Consider the following 24,426-nt stretch of genomic DNA (forward strand, 5'->3'; position numbering starts at 1 on the left):
GGCGTGGGTGCGAACACAACGTCTTGATCGTTAATTCCGTCTGCAAGCTCCTCTCCTGGAGATAGTCTCTGTGAGCTGCACTGACGACTTTTCGCTGCTCCGCTTATCCCCCTGGTACCTACAGCAGTAGCAGCAGCTCCATCTCTCTCGCCACTGTCGGCTTCGCTAGCTCCGCTCCCCACGCAGGCCCCGTCATCCACTCCTCCCGAGCTCCGCCTGCCTCTCAGCCCGGTCTTCCAATCTCGCAGCTCCGCTAGTACCGCCGTTGCCGCCGCCAGAAGTCCACAGATCAGCTCCTCGGCAGCAGACACGAAATCGCCCTTATTGAGAGCCGCTTCCATGGGGTATGTAGCCCTTGATACACCATTTCATGCATCGTTTCAGTTTTTTAGCATCGGGAGCATTCTTGAATGCCGCTAGTCAGACGCCATCTTGCCTCCCGCTCCAATTCTCTTACATTCTAACCTCTTGTTAATATTGCTTTCTCTGACTCTCTATTATTCTAACCTCTCTTGTTAATATTGCTGTCTCTGGCGCTCTTACATTCTAACCTCTCTTGGTAATATTGCTGCCTGTGACTCTTACATTCTAACCTCTTATTTATATTGCTGTCCATAACTCTCTCACACTGTCTCTCTTTCTCTTACACTCTAACCTCACTTGTTAATATTGGTGTCTCTCTATCTCTTACACTCTATCCTCTCTTGGTAATATTGCTGCCTCTGACTCTCTCACATTCTAACCTCTCTTGTCAATATTGCTGTCTCCACTCTCTTACATTCTAAGCACTCTTGTTAATATTGCTGTCTCTTGTTGATTTTTCTGTCTCTTTCTCTTACATTCTAATCTCTCTTGTTAATGTTGCTGTCTCTTGTTAATATTGCTGTCTCTTTCTCTTACATTCTAATCTCTCTTGTTCATTTTGCTGTCTATTTCTCTTACGTTCTGACCTCTCTTGTTAATATTGCTGTCTCTTGTTGATATAGGTGTCTTTGACTCTCTTACACTCTAACCTCTCTTGCTAATATTGCTGTCTCTGACTCACTTCTGTTCACACTGCCTCGGATTGTTCTACATTCCAATCTATATGATGCTGACTTGTGTTTTTTACTCTTTTTCTGATATTGCTGACTCTGAGGATCCTGGCCATCCTGTGTGTCCCTTGGTAATTGTCAATGAAACTATGACCAGAAGCTGTGGCACTCAAAGTGCAAAGGTCACGGATGTGAATCATGTGCCTTGAGAGAGCCTGTGTGAAGATGAATAACAACAGGCACATTCTTTAATTAAACAACGGGGTGTGCCCTGGCCTGGTCTATTATTTACACGTCACTCATTATTGTATGCATCTGTCCCATACTGATCCTGACGGAGTTCCTGTACATTATTCTGTGTAGGTTTCTCCTTATGGATGACATTCATGCCTACAGATCACGCATCATAACTAATGGTGGCTGTGCATGACAGGGTGGCCACCTCCATCAATGGCATTGCAGACACTTTCTCCACTCCTGAGCATGCTGAATTCTGGGAGCCGTAGTCTTGCTCTACTTTCACTGAACCAGTGAGAGGAACAGATCAGAAACGAAGATTTGCAGGTGAAAAGTACCGGACTGAAGATAAGTGTCTGTAGTGCCTGGAGTGTCACCCTAGCGCTTGGTCCTGATTGCTACTGGTCAGTGAGCATTGGTAATGATCATTCAGAAGTTGATCGATAGCTCGTGGGAGGGTGGAGAGGCGCCAGTCTTGGGATTATGTGTGGCTGACCTCCAACCAAGTTAAAGAATGTAGCGCCTAGAAAAGAAACACCAGGTTGTCTGTAAGAAATTCTGTCGTAGTGCCGATATCGGCAACCCTCCCACCCCACGCTTAGCAATAATAGTCGCGCTGCGCAAAATAAACAGTTCACACAAGTTTTTGTTGGGAAACAGTTTGCTGCAGGTTTATTACATACAAAGAGTATGCCAACCTGGTGGGCAAACTTACGGGCGATTCAAGGGCAGGCAGCGGTGACTAACCTAGGCTGCCTTGCCCGCCTGATGAGCCAAACTGCACAGTGGCCAATCCAATCGATGCTACCATTTATGTGGGGATGAAAACCTTCCTGTTTGCCTGATTCTTCCGAGATCTAGTCGAGTTGAAGCGCTGGGATGCCTCCGGGTAGCTATGCGCTATATAAGACCGTAATCATTCATTCTTACATACCATTGACCCCTATCCAGGCAAGCCCCCGGTTGCTCTGCTAACAACCGCCCGAAGGACTAGTGGGGCGCAGTTGTTTTCAACCAGGGTCCTGCTATAAAGACTCCTGGGTTTTTGGCATAATGCACCCCTATTGTGCTCCTGAAAGGGTACCCCTCGTATCAGTCAGCCTCTGGATCGCCCTGTAACTCCGCCAGCAACACAAATGTGTACATCAATATGTTCAATTTGTTAGCCAGCCCTCCCGCTGACACACAGTGTAAGTGGATGGGAGGGTGACAGCGTGCCCAGCGGGGGACAAAGAGGGTGGGTGGGGCACCTATAAGTACCTGTCCCCACCCCACTGCACACCAGAAATGAGGTCGCAGAGGTGCCGGACATCGGAGGGACTCCCAGAGTAGGGGGTCCCTGCAAAAGGGCGCAGGAGGTGCCTAATGCGGCACTAAGGGGGCCGCCTGCTTTCAGGACCCAATGCATGCGCCGCGGGCAGCCGCATTATTCCTGGTAGTGTGACACATGAGGGTGGTTTCTCAGAGTGGAAAAGAGTGTGCCTTGTGCGACAGCAACAAAACTGCCTTAAAGAAAGACGTAACCCAGCTAAAATCTCCTAATCAATTTTGTGGAAAAGTAAGTTACATTTTATAGTCAAAAGAGCATGAAAAGGCTCCAGCCGAGGTCCAGTCTCACTGGTACTGGTGTCTTACAAGATGTCCTTGGCTGTCTTCTTCCTCTGGTCATCCAAGGAATCATTGCCCTGACCATGAGGGCGGTTCTCATCCCTGGCTCTGGAGATTCAAGGGGGCTTGTTTCCCTCCATCCTACCTTCGGTGAGAGAGTATCTTCTTTGGAGCTTCTTCTGGCCCCCTTAGGTGATGCAGCGTGCTGTCCACAGTCTTTTCTGCCCCCCTCAGGTGATACAGTGTGCTGTCTACAGTCTCTTCCGCCCCCCCCTTAGGTGATACAGTGTGCTGTCCATGGTCTCTTCTGCCCCCCTGAGGTGATGCAGTGTGCTGTCCACGGTCTCTTCTGCCCCCCCTGAGGTGATGCAGTGTGCTGTCCACAGTCTCTTCTGCCCCCCTGAGGTGATGCAGTGTGCTGTCCACGGTCTGTTCTGCCCCCTGAGGTGATGCAGTGTGCTGTCCACGGTCTCTTCTGCCCCCCCTGAGGTGATGCAGTGTGCTGTCCACAGTCTCTTCTGCCCCCCTGAGGTGATGCAGTGTGCTGTCCACGGTCTCTTCTGGGTTTCCTTAGGTGATACAGTGTGCTGTCCACAGTCTCTTCCGCCACTCCCTTAGGTGATGCAGTGTGCTGTCCACAGTCTCTTCTGCCCCCCCTGAGGTGATGCAGTGTGCTGTCCATGGTCTGTTCTGCCCCCCTGAGGTGATGAAGTGTGCTGTCCACGGTCTCTTCTGCCCCCCCTGAGGTGATGCAGTGTGCTGTCCACAGTCTCTTCTGCCCCCCCTGAGGTGATGCAGTGTGCTGTCCACGGTCTGTTCTGCCCCCTGAGGTGATGCAGTGTGCTGTCCACGGTCTGTTCTGCCCCCCTGAGGTGATGCAGTGTGCTGTCCACGCTCTCTTCTGGGTTTCCTTAGGTGATACAGTGTGCTGTCCACAGTCTCTTCCGCCACCCCCTTAAGTGATGCAGTATGCTGTCCACAGTCTATTCTGACCCCCTAGGTGATGCAGTGTGCTGTCCACAGTCTCTTCCGCCCCCCCCCTTAGGTGATGCAGTGTGCTGTCCATGGTCTCTTCTGCCCCCCTTAGGTGATGCAGTGTGCTGTCCACAGTCTCTTCTGCCCCCCCCCTGAGGTGATGCAGTGTGCTGTTCACGGTCTCTTCTGCCCCCCCTGAGGTGATGCAGTGTGCTGTCCACTGTCTCTTCTGGGTTTCCTTAGGTGATACAGTGTGCTGTCCACAGTCTCTTCCGCCACCCCCTTAGGTGATGCAGTGTGCTGTCCACGGTCTCTTCTGATATTCCCAGTTTTCCAGTTTGGAGTCATTTAGTTTCCAAGTAAGTCAGTCCTGAGATTGGTCATGAAAGTACGCGACACTTCCCACTCTTTCTCATGACAACATGATTTTCTCTTTTTCACATACCTGGTCAACCGGCTAATTCACATTTCATTATAATGTATGGCACCTTTCACTGTGATATTCTGACATTTTATGGAAAGTCCATTCTTCTATAGTTCAAGATCTCCAAATTATTGGAGCCAGGTTTCAGGTAGACAAAGGTGTAATATGTCTACCAGTAACAGGATGTTGTAAGTACTCCGAGTCTGTAACGCCTTGTGTGTAGGACAGCAGCACATTTGATTTTTCTTTGAGCAAATTTTCATCTGGGGATTCTAGTGCACCCACTTTCCGAGGCTGTTAACTAACATCCATGGATCTGCAATCAACACATCTTCCCTAGCCAGGAGGTTAGGGTGAATCTAAGATGGTGGGTAGATCAGAGATGTCTGAGGCAGGATCTTACTTCTCTCTTAAGGGCGCGCATTCGAATCAGACACCATAGTTTATAGTTGGGTCTGAGTCCTATAGTTACAGCCACTTTCATCCATCGAGCTTTAAGGAGATGGAAGCGAAAAGATCCTATATGACTCGTCGCATTGAAAATCCAAAGGTCATTGTTGGCCGTGTGAACGGGCACTCTGAGGACCAGATGCTTCTTGTACAGATAGGGAGCTCCAGTCTCACTGCCACCAGGCGACATTAGCAGTGGACAGAACAAGAGCCATATTCCTCGTCAGACCTTTATTTCGAGTGAATGGACAATTTGTGGTCAAAGATTCTTAACTGGTATTTCCTTCATCTTAAGAAATTTCTGAGTCCACTAGTTTCGAGGCAATTTGTCTGAAAATGGGTTTGAAGACTGGATCTGTTAGCCATAGAAGAGAAAACACCGTGTCCCTGTTCTCATTTGAAAGTGCAAGGCAATGGGTGTCTTGCCGTGTCGCTAGTCGTTCGTTCTTTCCTGGCTTCACCCATCTTGGTTTCGTCTTCTGCATCTGATCAGGCGGGGGCAGCAGGAGGTGCTTCTTGTGGTACATTTTCTTTTCGATCCCAGCCACGAGCTGGAAGGTTCTATCTTGTGTTCAGTTCCTAACTTGGAAATTGAGAGTTTATGTCTTAAAAATAAGGATGATCTCCACGTTGGAACTGTGGCTGTTGGAGTAACGAAACATCTAACCCCTCACAACCATACACACATCATTGGCAGCTTTGGTTTGGAGAAATGATTGTGATCCAGTAATTGAACCATTTGAGGCATCTAAAATGGTTTAGGGCGTTTGGAAACCTATATTTGTGTATGCCGAGGGAGTTTCTTATAGGTGTTCCAACTGTAAAGAATGTAATTCCATATTGGAATATATTAGCGGTTTTTGAAGTGTGGCAGAAACTTCCCATGAGCAAGTAGAGTTCAGTTAGATACCTTTTCTGTTCCTAGAGTACACACAATCCTTTTTGGGACTGTAAGTAATTTTGCCAGAATTTTTTGCAAACTCCTGCTTCTGGGGGGGAAATGACTCTTCTTACGTTGGTTGAAAGAAGAGTTATTCTCATTTATTTAAAAAGAGTGTCTCTTTCTAAGATGGTGGATCCTTGTTGGTTAATTTTGCTGCAACTAGGAAAGGATGAATTAGTCTTTTCCTTCCTTCAGTGGACGTATTTGTCAGTAATAGGATTTACTTACACTAAGGAGATTTTACATTGCCCTCGTGAAGGTTCAAATGAGTTCAAGAAGAAACATGTTGTCCTCTTGGGCAGAAGTTTACGATGCCTCAATCTTGTGATATGTAAGGCATTTGTCATGCCTTTCACTTTGAACTGAGATGCGTCCTCGGTTGGTTGCCAGTGGCTGAGATTCGATCGCGTGCTCCATGTTTTCCTTTTTTTACATTTTATACTTTTGTTCAGCATTACAGAATCCAAATGTGAAGACACAGGGCCTAGACACTTGGAACCAAAGGTGTTCGCTGCAGAAGCGAAGGCTCAACTGTTGCTATTTGTGGTTGATTCGATAACACACCGAAAACAGCTGAAGGTTTGGACAAGGAGGTAGTCTAACAAATACTTCCCAGTAATTCCATTACTCTGAGTCCTTCCTCGCTCCAGTCATTGGGGCCTGCCCCCCCCCCCCCCCCCCACACCCCTCTCTGGAAGGGACTGTCAGGGATCTAGCTAGTTCAGGATAAAGTGTCAGACAGCTTAGCTGATTTCAGGACCAGACAGCTCAATGGGGGTTCTTGATCTATGCAGAGACAAAGGCTTGCTAAGAAGGGGTTTAATGTAAACACCAGATTATCTGCAGGCCTGGAGGGAAGCAGGGCAGAAGCAGGTTGGAACAGGAAGTCTCCAGGGTAAACTATCAAGGAAACACAAGTACAATCAGGAAGGTAAAAGCAGGGAAATGATAGACAGACTATCACAAATGATAGTTTGCTCCTTGGACTTGATCTCTATGTGAAGTGATCAAGGAGCAGAATATTCTCAGAGAGTTCAAGGAGGCTACCAGCAGCTCTAATGGAGGACTGCTGGGTGGTTCACAAGCCTTGGAACCCAACGGGTACCCTTGGAAGCAATGAAAATGAGAGTTTGACATAAGCACACAAAAAGAAAAAAAAGAGAACGGTAGAAGGAATACAGAATCAGGAACTGGGGTCTGGGAAACTCTGGACTGGAACAAGGATCAGGAACAGGACTGGAATGGACAAAACTAAGTATACTTGAATTCTGCACACCAACTATGACAGTTCAGGAATATGCAGTCAGAACAGCAATCCAAGACAAGGAATCTGGCATATGAGAGAGGTGTGGATGTGTGCAGACAGGATATAGGTTCAAGGCAAACAGGGAAACAAAGAGGCAGGATAAAGAAGAGACTGACAAAAGTGACAAAAAGCTCATCAGAACAGGAAAAATAGAATCAAACAACAACGAAAACTGAAAGCACTGGCACGTCTGGAATGCAGCCGGAAGTTCACACAGATATCAAGGAAACACAGCAACAGAGTCAAATGCAAGCTGCTGCACTCTGCACTCAAAGGGATGACATAGCTGGAGGCTCAGGGGAGGAGCACAGGGGCAGGGGAGAGCCAGGTACAAGGACTCAACCAGGTGCTAGCAATCAGGAAACCACCAATGAAGGGAAGGCAGCACCGGAACTTGGAAAGGGGAAGCCCAGGGAAACCAGCAGACACAAGAAAGGACTCTGGAAAGCCAGAGTACCTGGTGGATCCAAGGGAGTGAAAAGTACAGAATGCAGATATAAAGAGGCCAGAAAGGCCATGGGGTACAGGAATCAAGGTAGAGATTAGAAAACTACCAGCAGGGTGTGATGGGGCAGGGTTTGGAGATAGAGTGAACTACAAGGACCATAATGCATCAGGGAAGTGGGACAAAAACCTGGACTGGGAGTTGAGGAGTAACTAAGTGTAGATGTGAGTTTTTTCATATGCTGATGTGAGGCCTGATCCTCAGAGGGCCTTCAGGAGTGGCATCCAGTAGCAGGGTGGCAGAATCCTGAGGGGGACATTTTAAGTGGAAACTTTCACCTTTGATTTGAACAGCGATATCATTAGTACAAGTTAAGGTCTACAGACACGGCACGCTTAAAGGTATGACAGTGACCAGCACCATCTGCTGATTACACATAAATATCCTTTAGCATGAAAGAACATCCATCTTTTTACCCATATAATACTCCGGTAAGATTACAAATCTTTATGCGGCTTATAAAGCCATAAAATAATAAAACAGAAGACCGTTTGCAGTACATTATACGCATGTGGCCCGTGAGTACAACGCCATATCTCATAAAGTAAACATAAAATGACCCCTGGCTCAGACATCATAGAGGCAATACTTAGCCATAACATTCTTAATATCAAGGATCTCCGGAAGGAAGGAGGCGCCCTTAATACCAGGGATGTTTCTTCCAGGAAACTTAGAAGTAGGAACAGGATTTGGTCTCTCTAAGAAGGCAGATTCCTTTCATAGGCGAGTGGCTGGAGTGAGGGAGGAGGGCTCGGAGCAGCGCTCGCACCAGTAAGGGATTGGAACATTCAATGTTCTTGTTCCATAAAAACATCTTCAGGCTGCAAATGCGTGATGTCAACATCTTGCCCCACATCTTTCCCATAAAACACACACATTCCAGGCTGGGCCTGGCGCTCCTCGGGGTTTCACAAGGTGAGACGAATGCGGAGGACAGAACATTTCCACACATTTTAATTTCAGAACAAAGCAATTAATTATTGCTCTGTAACCACTTATGAACCGTTCAGATAATTGCTCTGCCGTGGGACTGTCACATGGCCCTTGGGGACATTGTGTCTTCTCTAAGTTAGCATGAGCTCTGCAGACACTACGTGGCTTTGCGCACGTTACTACAGAGATTTATTTTTGCAAGGACTCTGTTCGCACTTTTCACATGAAAACTGTCTGCTGTGTGCGTTCTCTGCACATTCCTGGGATTTACTCTGAACATTGTACCTAAGGCAGGAGAAAGAAACCGGAAGTGAGCGAGGGAAAGCTAGGGTTTAGCATCTTGGGTGGGTGGAACTTTGTTTACTTCCTGTTCCTTTCTCTTACAGGAGGTCGATTCGCCTCGTAGGTACTGACCAGGGTGAGGAGGTAGGGATAACTGCTAAGTAATAGTACCATTCAAGGTGTGTAGTGTTACAGTTAGCGCTCTAGCGTTAGACGCTAGAGCGCATAAGGTCACTACGCAACGCGTACGCCACGAACGTGGCGTACGCCTCTGTATAAAATAAAGGGGCGCGGCCTGCTGCAGCAGTCACGCGCCGATACCCAGACACAAAGTGTGGTGTCCATTATTATAGCTGCGGGGCGTGTAACGAGGGCCTACATCAGCGCGAGCGGCCCCACAACACTGGCGACGAGAGCGAAAATCGACCACGTGTGCCCAGCTGATAGACGCGCTCCGCGGCAGTCCCGCGCGCGCGCACGTGTTCTTGACGGGCCCGACTGGAACAGGCTCAGTCTCACGCAGGCAGTGCAGCTGGGCCCCTCTGACCACCGGTGAGTGCACGTGTGCACCGAACACAGCCCATCTTGGCAGATGAACATCCCTGCCACTGAACTGTATGACTCTGTGTCCCTGCTGTGCCCTGGCTGAGCCCTGACGCCCTCTGTCAACACCAAGTGTGGGCATCTCCTGCCACTGCGGCCTCCTCTGCCTGCTGCCGTCCCTCCTGCTGTGCTGTGCCCCAGGGAGCCATGGGGGATGATGAGCGCCCCGCCCAGGCAGTGCCACTGCACCCCGCGTCCGGCGTTCTGCCGCCGTTTAGTGAAGCTGCTGACCCTGCCACGGCCGCCCCACGCTGGCAGACGTGGATTGGCCGACTCGACAACTATTTTGCGGGCACCAGGGAGACGGATGGCACCGTGAAAAGGTCTCTACTACTCCACTATGCAGGGGAAGAAGTTTATCTCCTATTCAAGCACCTCCCCAACACAGGGAACGCGGACGACTATGACGCGGCCGTGAGAGCCCTCAATGCGCATTTCGACCCCCAGTTGAACCCGGATTTTGAACATTTCAAATTGCGCCAAGCGAGGCAAAAGGAAGGGGAATCGGTGGATGCATTCCACGCTCGACTGAGGGTGCTGGCAGACACGCACCTCGTGGGTGATAGAGCCAAGGAGGAGATCAGATCCCAGATAATATGCGGCATACGCAGCAAAAAGCTACGGACACTCATTCTCCGCCAACCGAACATCCCGATGGCGGACATTCTAGTGCTGGCACGGTCCCATGATCTATCCGACGCCCGCGCAGAGGAGATGGAGATGGCGCTCACACGAGGCGCCGGGTCAGGAGTAACAGTCAAAACAGAGCGGGCCGACGCAATACAGACGCGTGAAGCTTCCCGCCGACCGGCGGCAAAGAAGCCTGCAGCCCCGTGCGGGTACTGCGGGTATGATGAGCACGGAGGCAGGACGTGCCCTGCGAAAGGAAAGGCGTGTGACAACTGCGGCGTGATGAACCACTTTGCTTTTTTTTTTTTTTGTTTAAATATTTTTTTATTTTGTACTTTCAGCAATGCACATTTAATACATATAATACATTCATTTATTTATTCATTTTCGCAACCTAACCTTTTAGATAATTTCAAAGACGAGAAACCAATTAAGAAAAAGAGAAAAACCAGATGTCGTATAAACAAACCAATATACCAATATAGCTCTCACCAATCCCAAGATCATATATTCCCAAGTTACAAAATTTACCAGATTACCAAATTACCAGTTTACCCTACCCCGACTCTCCACCGCGCTAAGGGCCCCCAAATTCTTATGCCTAGAGCTCTCCCCACTCTACCTTTTCTTGCATAGATAGGTTTTTCTAAATTAAATATAGATATTAAGTTTGCTAACCATACGTGCATAGACGGAGGGGATTTGTCTAACCAAGCCCTGGCTAGAATTAGTCTATACACCGCCATTGCCACAAAAATAAATTCCCTCTCTACGTTTCTGTTTCCATCACGGTCTATACCTAGCAAAATACATAAAGGTGACATGGAGATCTGTAGGCCTAGAGTCTTGTCAAAAAAAGCTTTGATGTCCCTGATTAAAGTATATAGTTGTGGGCAAGTGGCCAACATATGAAGTAAGTCAGCGTCTAATGCGCTGCATCGAGGGCAGTTTATCCCAGTTGTACCCCCCCATTTAGCAATTCTAGCAGGCATATGATATAAGGAAAAAAGGGTTTTATAATGTTGTGATTGTAGGGGGCCGGAACATAGAATATTACACCCCAAGTCCAGCGACTCCTGGAAATCCTCCATTTCTCCTCTCAACTTCTCTGCCCACTTGCGCTTATGTTTTTCTAGGTCGTCCACTTTAGTTTGAGCTAGTATCGCGTAAGCTGACCTGATACTATGATGGCCGCCCGTGGTTAAAATCTCCAGGAAGTCATTTGTATTATATCCTGCTGAGCCACCACTTTTCTGTCCCAAGAAGCTTCTTAGTTGTAAGTACTTAAAAAAATCTCTCCTACTCAGCTTAAACTTGTTTACCAATATCTCAAACTGCACCAATCCCCCATCCCCTATTAGATCCCCTACTTGGTTAACACCTTTTCTATTCCATTCGGCCATTACTGTATCTGAAAAAATTTCTGAGGGGAGTGATTTGTTTTTATATAGTTTAAGATATCTATTATACCGCCCAAGACCCATCTTCCTCATAAAAGCATTCCATACATTTAAGGCCGCATTTAGTGTCTTAAATTGCTTCCTTCTGAGGTACCCAAACTCAGTAAAACATAACAAACAATTTTCTGCATCTTGTCCTAACAAAATTGCGTATATATCGGTAGATTCAGACGTTATTCTTTGAAGCATCCCCCCTCCTCCGATTAAACCTTGCATATATTGAAGGGCGGTTGCCAGATAGTATAGTCTAAAATCCGGGGCTCCCCACCCCCCTCTGTTTCTCGCCAATGTCATAAATTTATATGCCCTACGAGTTTTCCCATGTGCCCATATAAACTTGTTGAGGATACCCTCCAAAATATTAAACCATTTGGTTTCAAAGATTAACGGAATTGTTCTAAATAAATGTTATGTTATGTTATGTTAATGATTTTTGTACCGCGCGCAGCTGCCCCAGCAAAGGGGCGTCCTGGCGCCAAGAAAGGTGAACACAACATCACAAAATGCAGCCAAGTCAGTTAGTGTTATTAAAAAGGAGCGTTTTGATGACACGTCGGAACCTGGTTAAGTCTTCCAAAGCGCGGATGTCATTAGGGAGGGAGTTCCAGAGCTTGGCGGCTACTACTCGAAAGGAGCGGCCTCCAGTCCTGCTCAACCGAAAACGGGCAACAGCAGCTAAATTCTGGCCCATCGATCTCAAAGAGCGAGAGGGGATGTATCGAGTCAGGAGATTCATGAGAATAGGTGGAGCCAGGCCTTTCAAAATTTTAAAGGCCAGGCAAAGCACCTTAAACTCGATCCGCCGCGTAACAGGCAACCAATGGAGTGTTTGCAGTGTTCCGGACACTGAGCAACGTTTGGGCAACCCAACTATCGCTCTTGCGGCAGCGTTCTGCACTCGTTGTAACCGCAAGAGTTCAGCCTTGTTCGTGCCTGCAAGCAGAGCACTGGCATAGTCTATCCTGGATAGTACCGATGCCTGGACCACGAGCTGTCTAGTGCTGGCATCAAAAAATTTAAGCACCGGCCTGATGCTCCTAATAATGCCAAAGCAAGACGCAGCCACCTTCTTAGTATGGCAAATAAAACTAAGTGACGGGTCCAGCCAGACCCCGAGGTTTTTTAACTCCATAGCAGGAGAGGGGATCACTCCTAACTCGGGGGGCCACCAGCTGTCATTCCAACATCCAGGTTGCTTCCCAAATACCATCACCTCTGTCTTCTTTGTGTTCAATTGGAGACAATTCTGGTTCATCCAATTGGCCACCGAGCGCAACCCCTCACAAAAATTGAGGGCGTCCAAAGCTGAGTCCCCACTTAGTGTGACCGCCAGCTGCGTGTCATCAGCATAGGACACCATTGTCAGGCCCCAGCCTTTGACTACCGCAGCCAGCGGCCTCACATAAAGATTGAAGAGAGTGGGGCTCAGAGATGAACCCTGTGGGACCCCCAGGGTGAGCGGGTGAGAGGTGGATTTACCGGGAGGTATCGCAACCTGAAAGGATCTATTGGAAAGGAAGGAGCGGAACCAGCCTAATGCCGACCCCCTAACCCCAGCTTCCTCTAAGCGCCGCAACAGGATATCATGTGACACCGTATCAAAGGCGGCACTCAGGTCTAGCAACAAGAGTGCCGCTGTTTGTCCGGTGTCCAGCACGGAGCGCAGATGTTCAACCATGTATAACAAGGCAGTCTCCGTGCTGTGGGCTTTACGAAAACCATTTTGCGTGGGATACAAGATGTTAGCTTTATCGAGATGGTCAGCCAGGATCCCATTCACGTGGGCTTCGATGACTTTAGCAGCCCACGGCAGCAAAGAGATGGGACGATAGTTTTCAGGTTTTGTGGGGTCGAGGGTAGGCTTTTTTAGGATGGGGGTGACTACCGCTTGCTTCCACTTGGTGGGTACAATCCCTGAGCCCAGTGACATATTGATAAGGGCAAGCAAGGGTGCACGACATATAGCCTGCATGTTTTTAAATAGGGCCGGTTTAAGGGGGTCTGCAGGGGAGCCAGATTTAATTTTTTGGCTCAGAAAGTCAAAGCCCTCCTCAGAAAGGGGGGCCAAAGAATCCAGGATCCTATTGTTGAGCTTAGGACACCCAAGTGAGTCCAAGCAGTGCACGATAGTTGGAAAAGAGTGGTAAATTGCTTGCACCTTATGAACAAAGAACAGAGCCAGACTCTCGCAATGAGAGTCTGTGCAGATTTCAGCCGCAGAGGCCCTCTTAGTTATAAGGTCCTTTAGGACCTTAAAGATTAATTTGGAGGGATTAGGGCTGTTCCGGAACTCCTGCGCCTAAAATGCGGCACGTGTTTGACACACCGCCCTGTGATATGCCTTAGTTAGAGTGAGGTAGCAGGTCTTAAGCGCGGGATCATAGGCTTTCCTCCATCGCCTTTCCGCTTGCCTACACTCTCTCTTAAGAGACGCCAAGGTCTCATCATACCACGGGCTATGTGCCTTGGTCCGGCACTTAGAACGTACAAAAGGAATAAAAACGTCCAAGGCCGTGCCAATCCAAGTGCAGAATGACTCATACCCACCATCAACATCAGCGAGGAGAGGTAGGGGAGTTTTCCTTAATAAGAGGTAGAAGTCTTCAAGTTTTAGTTTACTCCACTGGCGGGAAACAGATGTTTTGTTCAGTGTCACAAAAAGAGGATCTGCCACAGTGAGAGCTGCTTTCACCAGCATATGGTCTGTCCAAGTCAGCTGAACAGGTTGACATAAGGTAATCTCCTCTAAGGAGGAAAAAAACGGGTCCAGAATATGTCCACCCGAGTGAGAGGGGGACGTCACTCTCTGTGTGAGCTGCAAGGCTTCTAGATCTGCAAGGCAGCTTTTAATGGAGGATTGGGAAGGACAATCGAAGTGCAGGTTGAGATCACCTACCACATTAAAATTTGCACAGCCAAGAGCTTCTATACTAATGACGTCCGGGAGAGCGGCCCTAAAGGCCGCATCGCAGCCCGGAGGCCGGTATATTAGAAGACCTGAGAAGCTAAAGCAGTGAGACAGAGAGATTCTGAAACGAGCACATTCACAGCCTGGGAGTTTTAGTTCTTTCCATTCACAAGGAAAGCAACGTTTCACCGCCATTGCAATTCCGCCACCTCTCGAACCACGGTTGAGAGTTGCCACGGTATAGTCAGGGGGGAAGGCAAGGTTTAAAATCGCAGTATCAGCCTCTTGAAGCCATGTCTCGGTCATAAAAAACACATCAGGGGAGTCATTGGTGGCAATATCAAAAATCTCCGCCTGATGTTTGACCAGAGATCTGACATTAAGGCTATATATATTGACAATATTCACCCCCGACACATTAATCTGCCGGGATGAAATTTGCATAGAGCGGGCGCAGGACGGGGGAGGCAGGCGCCAGCAGCAACAGGTACACAGATAAGGGCCCCTTAGCGGTGCAACAAGTGGAAGTGGACAGATGGGAAAATGGTCACGTATCGCCAGTAAGTCTGCTCTACCGTACCTGAGGATGGAAGCAGCCATAATGAAGATAAAAAGGTCTGCCGCACCCCGCACTTCCTTAGCGCTGACGGGCGCAGACGGGCAGACTCTGGGCGCTACTGCTGCGCGTCACCGCTGCGCGGCCCGTACGAGCATTAAGTACCGGCTCACCTGGAGTCCTGGCAAGCGCTAGAGCGCTCGAGCCGATGGCCCAGTAAACAAAGCACCCCCCAAGATGGCGGGCAAGCGCCACACGAAGGAGCACAGGAGCTGCCAGAGGAGGACAACAGACTCCGCAAAATGCGGTGAGGGCACAATTTAAATGCAAGAGTGTGGGTAGAGTAGTTGCAGTATTGCAATTGCAGAATTTAAAAGCTAAAAAAAAAACGATTACAGAAAACAAAAAAAACGCTGTCTAAAATGTAGAATAAAAGCGCACCACGCTTCACTAGCTAGCAGCAGCAAGCGCGAGCATGCACCTTTCGCCAAATACAGGAACTTCGGCAATATACTCATTTTTAACACGTTGGTACAACCTACTAGAGAAAGATGTAAATTGTTAATCCTATTTAGATCTGTTTTTACATTCTCAAGGAGAGGGGCTATTTTATTCTCTACCAGGGTATCTAATTTTGCAGAAATTACTATCCCTAAGTATGTCGCCGAGGTAGTCACCCTGGAGTCAGTGTAAGAAATGGCTTCATTCAGAACTATCTGCGTCTTAGATCTATTTAGCTTGTAGCCTGATATTTTACCAAACTTATTAGACTCCCTTTCAATCTCTGTAATAGCTAAGCCTGGATTCGGAGTAAGTATCGCAACGTCGTCTGCGTACGCCAAGATTTTAATTGACCGACCGTTTAAAACCATTGGTAAAATCTCTCTATTTCTGTCCAGTTTCCGCAAAAAAGGCTCCAAAAACAACGCAAATAGCAATGGGGATGAGGGGCAGCCTTGTCTCGTCCCCCTAGAAATTGCAATTGATTCTGAATATCCTCTATTTACCCTAATTTTAGCTATTGGGCATTGGTATAGGGCTCGGACGGCTGTTATGAAACCTTCCCCAATACCGCTCCATCTCAAAACTGCCCACAGGAACCCTCAGGCAACCCTGTCGAAAGCCTTCTCGGCATCCAACAACAGTGCTGCTGCAGGGTCACCCAGGGATTCCGCGGCGTCAAACACCGTTATGAGTGTCCTAACGTGCTGGGTAGTTCCCTTGCCTGGTATGAAGCCGTGCTGGGATGCGCTTACTAGCTGCTCTATATCGCCTGCTAACCTAGTTGCCAGCATTTTTGAGTAGAGTTTAATATCGGCATTCATAAGAGTTATGGGTCTATACGAGCCCGGGAGTGTCGGAGGTTTGCCTTTTTTTGGGATGACTATGATATCCGCTGCTCCCCAAGACTCAGGAGGTGAGCCCCCTTGTTGTGTTAATAGCATGATATTAAACATATCCTCGCCTAAGCTGTCTTGGAAAACTTTATAAAATTCTACTGGAATTTGGTCTGGCCCTGCCGCTTTCCCTGAGGGGAGGCACTTGATTGCGTTCTTAAACTCGTCCAAATGGAAAGGAGCGTCAAGCCCAGCTTTATGTTGTACCGACAAAGAGGGAGCTAGGACATCTCCTAGATAGCTATCCACCTCTACCTCTGTTAGAATACTCCCTTCCTCACAAGTATACAATTTAGCGTAAAATTCCCGAAATACCTCCCGGATAAGATCGGGGTCTGAAACCAAATTCCCCTGGCTATCCTGAATTTCCTTAATATCTGCCATAGCAGTTCTTTGCCTAGTTCTGACAGCCAAAAAGTGCCCGATCCTCTCACTTAATTCATAAGAATCTTGTTTATGCCCCATGTATTTTTCAGCTGCTTTCGCGCTAATCCCCTCGGTAGCATCCCCTTTGAGGGTAGTTATATTAATCAAGAAGGGTTCAAGTGGTAGACCTTGCACTATAGCTCTAGCAAGATTTTCCTCTGCCACAAGCAGTCCTTGTCTTATATCTTCTAAATGTCTTCGGTCTTTTTTCTGTTTAGCCAATACGTAACTCATTGTTTCTCCCCTTACTCCCGCCTTAAAACAATCCCATACCACCCCTGGGGGTGCAGTGCCTCTGTTAATATCCCAAAAAAACAATATCCAAGATTTCATATGCTTCTGATATGCCCTATCGCTTAGTAATGTACGCTCAAACGTCCACTGGGGTTTATTTGCTTTAATATCCCTAGTAGTTAATGTTAAAACCAGAGGACTATGATCAGAAAGGATTCTGGGCTGTTTTTCTATTTTTGTATGGGAAATAATAGAACTAGACACCAAAAAATAGTCCAATCTCACTAAAATTTTGTGTGGGGCCGAAAAATAAGTACTACCATCCACAAAGGGATGTAGCTTAATCCATGGGTCCACAAGGGAGTTATGTTGGGCCATACTAGCCAATGCTTTAAATGTCTTCCTCTTCCTCCCTACATAGCTCCCCCCAGGTTCTGTGAAGGAGCTCGCATGGTCATGGATATTAAAATCCCCACATAGCACAATGGGCTCCGGCCAATGTGCTAATTCCAAATCCATGAACTGCCAGACATCTGGGTCATCTTCAGTGGAGCCATATATTGTACCTACTGTAATTTTAGCCCCTTTTATACTCAGTTCGACAATAGCCCATCTCCCCCATTGATCCGCCTTTTTTCGGTGTATCACCACCTCGTGTTTCCTCCCTAATATTGCAACCCCCCTAGTTCTAGTCCCCTGTTTGCCAGCAACTAGTACATCAAAATTAAGCTGTTTTAACAAGTAAATCTGTGATGCTTCAATATGGGTTTCTTGAAGACAGACTAAGTCCAATTTCAAGGTTCTTAACAACCCTGCTACATTAGCTCTCTTCGCTTGATTATTCAAACCACACACATTAATCGAAGCAATCTTACAAGGCATTACAGAAGATCGATAAAATTCTTACATCTGGTCAACCAAATATTAAGCATGAGCATAGACATGATCATGGGCATCGATAAAAAACTAGCAAATCTGTGCATAGAAATGTGCATTATTAAACTGAAAAAAATCCAAATTTTAACCCCTGTTAGACCCCCCAGTGACCTCCCCCCTGCCCAAACGCCCTCCCCACCCTCCCCACCCTCCCCTTGGCCCCCACCCTCCCCTACACAGGCAAATAGGTCGGTCAGACCTATGTGTAGCCGGTTTCAGGCTGCTGGAGCCGCTAAGTTCCACCCCTCTCCCTCCTTTATCTCAGACACTGTATTTCCATCTTCAATCATCTAGCGCCCTCCTGCTTTACCGCAAAGATTTCTGTCCCCCAACAAAGTAGTAAAGTACTTTCCCTGCCTGCGCCTATTATTTTTCACCTCATCTAGATACTGCTGAGCCTTAATCTCGGAGAAGAACATCCTAACTCTACCCTGAGTGATCGTTTTCAGTTTTGCAGGAAACATTAAATAAGCCTCTGAGCCTAGCTCCTGGAATTTCGGGATCATCTGCCTCATCCTCCACCTCTGTTCAACGGTAACATGGCAGAAGTCTGGTCTTGCAAAAAAGGAGGTGCCTTCAAATGATCTCTTACTTGTAGGTCTAGCTTTTTCAATGATTTCCTGTCTAATAAGGTAATTGCCAAAGTAGACTAAGATTGCTCGCGGAAAGGAGGACTTCCTGCCCCCCTCTGCCATGGATCCCCCTTTTAGCGTAAAAGGAAACCTGTGCACTCTCTGAATCTCGTTATCCCACTGCCACTGAGACTCTGGGAAAGCCCCTTTTAGTAAATTGACAATGAAGCGCCTTATATCCTGTCCTTCAATCCCTTCCGCCACACCCAAAATTCGAACATTATTCCGCCGCTGGCGGTTTTCTAAGTCCTCCAGCTTCCATTGCAAGTCTTCCGCGACTTTTTCTTGCTCCATTCTAGAGGTCTGCCAATTTCCAAAGTCATCTTCAAGTTTATTCGTGCGCTCCTCAACCTCTGCCACTCTGCCGACCAGATCTTCATAGAGCTTATTGGTTTTTTTAAGTGAGACTTGTATTTTTTTTGCATCTTGTCTTGCTTTCCGATTTGCAGCTCTAGCTTCCGCCTGCATCTGCTTAAGCGTATTAAGCAAGATGCTGGATGGTATGCTTTGACTCGGTGCACCGGCGGATTCCTCCTCGTGATATGTTTGAGAAGTTCCCAGGTAATCCCATGCTAATCCTCTCCCAGTACTTCCCATGATCCCAGCCTGCTGACTGCTTGGCTTTATTTTAATCTGCCTTTTTCTTAAGGTTGAGTCGTTTCCTATACATACATCATTGCAGTCGCCCCCTGTTGAGCTAGAATCCGTCAGCTCATCCTCCCCTGATATTACCATCTCCTCTTCTCCCTCTGTACTCTCCTCTATGCTCGCCTCGCCATGCTGCACAGAGAGAGAGTCCGAATCTTCATTTAGAGAAAAGAACTTTTCTCCATCTACCTCACCGATACTGTTTTTCTCCGTCAACACTGTCAACACTGGCTCGCAACACCCATGCCGTCCTGCCACCTCCGCTGGGCTGATATATTTATCCGCTGAAGCTGCGGGCCTGAGCCCCTTAGTCTGACTCTTTTGTACTGTTTCAAGGGCCTTAGGGGCTCCTAGCTCCGCCTCGAGCAACAAAATTGCCTCCAACATCTCAGCGTTTGCACCCTGTTTCGCCAATGAGCTGATTTTGCTTGCCTGGGGGTCCTGGGGGTCCTCAGTGCTCACAGTGCTCTCAACTGACAGTACCGAACCAGATTGCGGCGCAGGCTGCTTCGAGACTCCAGCGGTGTTGCTGATCTGCTGGTCCCACTGTTGCTGAGCAACCCGAGCGTCCGTGTTTGACGTGCTTCCCGCGTCCTCGAGGACGCTGAGGCTGAGGCTGCCGCTGGTTTCCTCTCTGCCGGTTTTGTTGCGACTTGCAGCGGATTGAGTGGAGAAGACTTCTGATAAAGTAGGTTGCCTGAGGGGGGTCGCTCTACTTTTTTCCTCACCCCTTCCTTGCCCCAACTTTTTCTCGACTCCATCCTCCTGCTGTGATAATCTTGACGTCTTCGCATCGGTGGCTCCATCTACTCGGCTGGTTGAGCCCGCGGAGGTATTTACAGCAGATTTTTCTCCCCTCCGTGACTCAGCCTTCCTAAGCCTTTGTGCTGCTGCTATCTTCCGAATTGCTCCTAGATCCTTTGAGGCCAGCGGCGTCTCCTTAGCTAGTTCCTCCTTAGGAGTTTTCTCGAGCTGATGAATCTCCTTATGTTTCTCCTTCATTTTGTCCATCTTGACAGGGCGCGGAGGCATCTTGTGAGGTTGATTGCAATGCAGTGTCAGTGGCAGTGTCAGGATACTCAGCGCTTTCAGCGTGCTCTCCCACTTCCTCCAAGCCCTCTTGAAGGCTACCTTCAGCCAACTCCGTTTAAGTGTCACAGGTAATTTCCACGCTTTTGTTGAATATTGAATCGGCACCAGTAGGGTTGTATGCCAGAGACTGATCAGAGCCATTGGGGGGGAGCATTTCCGTCACCAGTACATGTCACAGGGCACTAGATTATCACCACTGGGAGAGGTATGAAACAGCGACTACTCAGCCCAGCCTGTCCGCGGCCATCTTGCCTCGGTGTTTAACCTCTTCCTAAAGGACAGTGCGGGTACTGCGGGTATATGATGAGCACGGAGGCAGGACGTGCCCTGCGAAAGGAAAGGCGTGTGACAACTGCGGCGTGATGAACCACTTTGCGTCTGTTTGTCGCAAACGAGCCACGCAACGGGACCGGAGGGGAAAGAGGCCGGAGAAGGCCATGGTGAGACAACTATCCAAGCTGTCGCTGTCCTCCCCCACCAACCCAGGGCGCAAGCAAGCACAGGCCCTGCAGGAAGATGCAATGGAGTCCGATGATGACGAAGGGGAGACATACCTGATTTCATTCACCAGAGCCCTCAAGAGCTCGAGAAGACCACAACCGAGGTGCGACGTCCTAGTCGCTGGGTCCCGGATAAACGCAGTGATCGACACAGGGGCGTCAGTCACTGTGATGGGAGTGCAACAATACAATCGCCTCTGACCCAAGCCTGAACTCCGACGGTCAAAAGCCCAGATTTATGCCTACGGAAGTGACACACCGCTGCCGTTGGCAGGAAAGATGACGGTGCCGGTGAAGTCAGATGACGCAGAGATAACGATTGACATACATGTGATCAATCAAGAGGCAGACACCCTCCTCAGCGGGCACGCAGCCGAAGACCTAGGGTTGATCGCATTCCTCCGGAAGGTGCAAGAATCCCAGACGACTACCCTGCTGGACCAGTTTCCGGAGCTGTTCACTGGTCTAGGGAACATCCGACGACCACCAGTCAAGCTCCACATTGACCGTTCAGTCACACCCACAGCGCTAAAACACAGGAGGATTCCTTTCCACCTACGCCCGCTGGTAGAGGAGGAGCTGAGGAGGTTGGAGGAGCAAGGTGTCATAGAGACAGTAACCGGACCCACCCCCTGGGTATCACCCATGGTGATAGCGGAAAAGCCCCGGCAACCAGGCAAGATTCGAGTGTGCATCGACATGAGGCTGCCCAACAAGGCCATCAAAAGGGAGAGGCACATCACGCCCACGATGGATGACATAATCGCAGACCTTAACGGAGCACGGTGGTTCTCCAAACTGGACCTCAACGCGGGGTACCACCAACTAACGCTGGCCAAAGAGAGCAGGTATATCACTACCTTCAGCACGCACCTGGGGCTACGCAGGTACCGACGCCTTAACTTTGGCATCTCTTCGGCGGCCGAAATATTTCAGAACACTATCAGAGACATCTTGCAGGGGCTACCAGGAGTACTAAACGTCAGTGATGACATACTGATACACGCCACAACAGTGGATGAACACTACCGACGAGTCCGGTCCACACTGATGAGGCTGAGAGAGTTTGGGGTCACGTTGCACAAGGAGAAGTGCCTGTTCTTTAAACAAAGCATCGAGTTCTTCGGATACACATTCACCAACCATGGCATTCAAGTAGATCCAAGAAAATCCCAGGCCATCAAGAACGCCCCAGCACCGACTTCTGCGTCGGAAGTCCGCAGTTTTCTCGGGATGGCTACGTATTGTGGGCGGTTCATCCCAAACCTGGCCACCACGGCGGAACCTCTCAGACGCCTCACGAAGACAGACACCCTGTGGCGCTGGGGGCAAGAGGAAGAAGATGCCTTCCATGCTATCAAGACCACGCTGCTGGACCAGGCCACTCTGGTCTACTTTGATCCGACCAGGAAGACAGAACTACTTGTCGACGCCAGCCCGGTGGGACTGGGCGCAGTCCTTACGCAAGAGCAAGAACCAGGAACATGGGCCACCCTGGCATACGCCAGCAAGGCACTCACCCCAACTGAACAGAGGTATTCTCAGATTGAACGCGAAGCACTAGCCATCCGATGGGGTTGCCGGCATTTCCACCTATATGTCTGCGGACACCCTTTTACTGTGGTGACAGACCACCAGCCATTGGTGCCCCTGTTCAAAGGGACAGCACCCCACCCCCCCCCGAGGATCGAGAGGTGGGCCATTGGTCTACAGCAATACCAGATGGAGGTGACATACCGGCCAGGTGCGAAGAACCCGGCAGACTTTCTGTCACGACACCCGGAAAAGGGGGTGATGTCCCCGGTCGGGAAAGAAGAGGAAGAGGAAACCGAAGCACACATCGACCTCTTAGCTGCTCTGACTTGCCCTCGGATACTAACAATCCAAGAGATCATACGTGCCGGGGAGCACGACGCCGTGCTGGCAAGGACACGGGGAGCTCTTCAAAAAGGGTCCTGGGCTGATTTCCTGCACACCGCCAACTCGTGGGCAGACGAGGACAAGAAGGACTTGCAGCAGATGTGGCGAGTGCGGAATGAACTAAGTATGACCCGCGATGGTGTCGTCCTGCGAGGGTCTAGGATCGTCATGCCCGCCGCACTACGCCGTCAAGCCACGACCATTGCTCACGACGGCCATCAAGGGACGGAGAAGATGAAGACCAGGATGAGGGCGAAGATATGGTTCCCGGGGCTAGATGGCATGGTGGACGAGGTGGTAAGGAGCTGCGCCGCGTGCCAGGTGACGAGCGGCCCGGAGCCTCCGGCCCCCATCGTGACAGAAGAACCAGGAAGGTACCCGTGGGACAAGATTAGTATAGACTTCGGGAGCCTCCCAAACGGAAAAGTGTCGCTGGTGGTCATTGACAACTTCTCGAAGTATCCCATAGTGGAAGTTCTACCGTCCACAGCCTTCATGTTCGTGGGACCAGCGCTGGAGAAAATATTTGCCATGTTCGGGCGCCCCTCGGAGGTGAAGAGTGACAATGGGCCACCCTTCCACGGTCATGAGTTCCGGGAGTTCCTTCAGCATCAGGGAGTACAACATCGGCAAATCACTCCTCAGTGGCCACAGGCCAACGGAGAAGTAGAGCGATTCATGAGGACCCTGAATAAAGTAATTCGAATAGCCGGCGTGGAGCAACTAGACCCCGAGAGGGAAATCCAGCGATTCCTGGGAGAATATCGGAGCACGCCCCACTGCTCCACCAAACAAGCCCCGTGGTCTCTCATGCTCAATGGGCCCCGCCGCGATGGGCTACCCACAGTCCCTGGGTGGGCGCCCCCACCGTTCGAAGCGGAGGAGGTTTTCCAAAGACGAGCACACCGCAACCGACAAGTAAGCCGGGCCAGAGGCAGTCGAGACCGCGACATCAGACCAGGGGACAGCGTCCTCGTGAAGGACAGAAGGCCAGGAGGAAAATTCAGACCCCGGTATGAACCAGGCAGTTGGACTGTGGCACAGAGGCGGGGTACAATGGTCACAGCAGAAAGAGGGGTGGAGTCGACCACCAGGAACATCTCGTGGTTCAAACGCATTCCGGAGGCCACCGACCGCGACCAGAGGGGACTGGACGGAGGGGAGGAAGAGATCTCAACCCCAGAGTTGGGACCAGGACTGACGTCCAGTGGAGCCTGCAGCGCCCCAGAGCAGAGCCATCATGCCCCCACGGAAGGTGAAGCCCCGCATAGCCACCCACCCAGCTCCGGCACTCGTGCCACTGCCAGGTATGGTCTGAGAGCGAACCCCACGCCCAGCAGCCGCCTTAAAGACTTTGCCTGCCAAGCAAGTGAGTGACTGTTATGGACTTTGGTTTATTTTGTTGTCCAAGTTGGGGAGGGATGTTACAGTTAGCGCTCTAGCGTTAGACGCTAGAGCGCATAAGGTCACTACGCAACGCGTACGCCACGAACGTGGCGTACGCCTCTGTATAAAATAAAGGGGCGCGGCCTGCTGAGGCAGTCACGCGCCGATACCCAGACACAAAGTGTGGTGTTCATTATTATAGCTGCGGGGCGTGTAACGAGGGCCTACATCAGCGCGAGCGGCCCCACAACATGTAGGAATGCTTTATGTTAAGTTATGTTATGTTTATTTTACAGGCCACTACTCACCCGGAAGTGTATCCTGGCGCTCAAGCAGGTGCTGTATGGGTCAAGCCAGTCTCGGGGCTAGGTTCTCTCCCAGCAGTTGCATTACCGTCCCCG

The sequence above is a fragment of the Triturus cristatus genome, chromosome 4_2 (assembly GCF_964204655.1).
Source record: "Triturus cristatus chromosome 4_2, aTriCri1.1, whole genome shotgun sequence".
Taxonomy (NCBI): domain Eukaryota; kingdom Metazoa; phylum Chordata; class Amphibia; order Caudata; family Salamandridae; genus Triturus; species Triturus cristatus.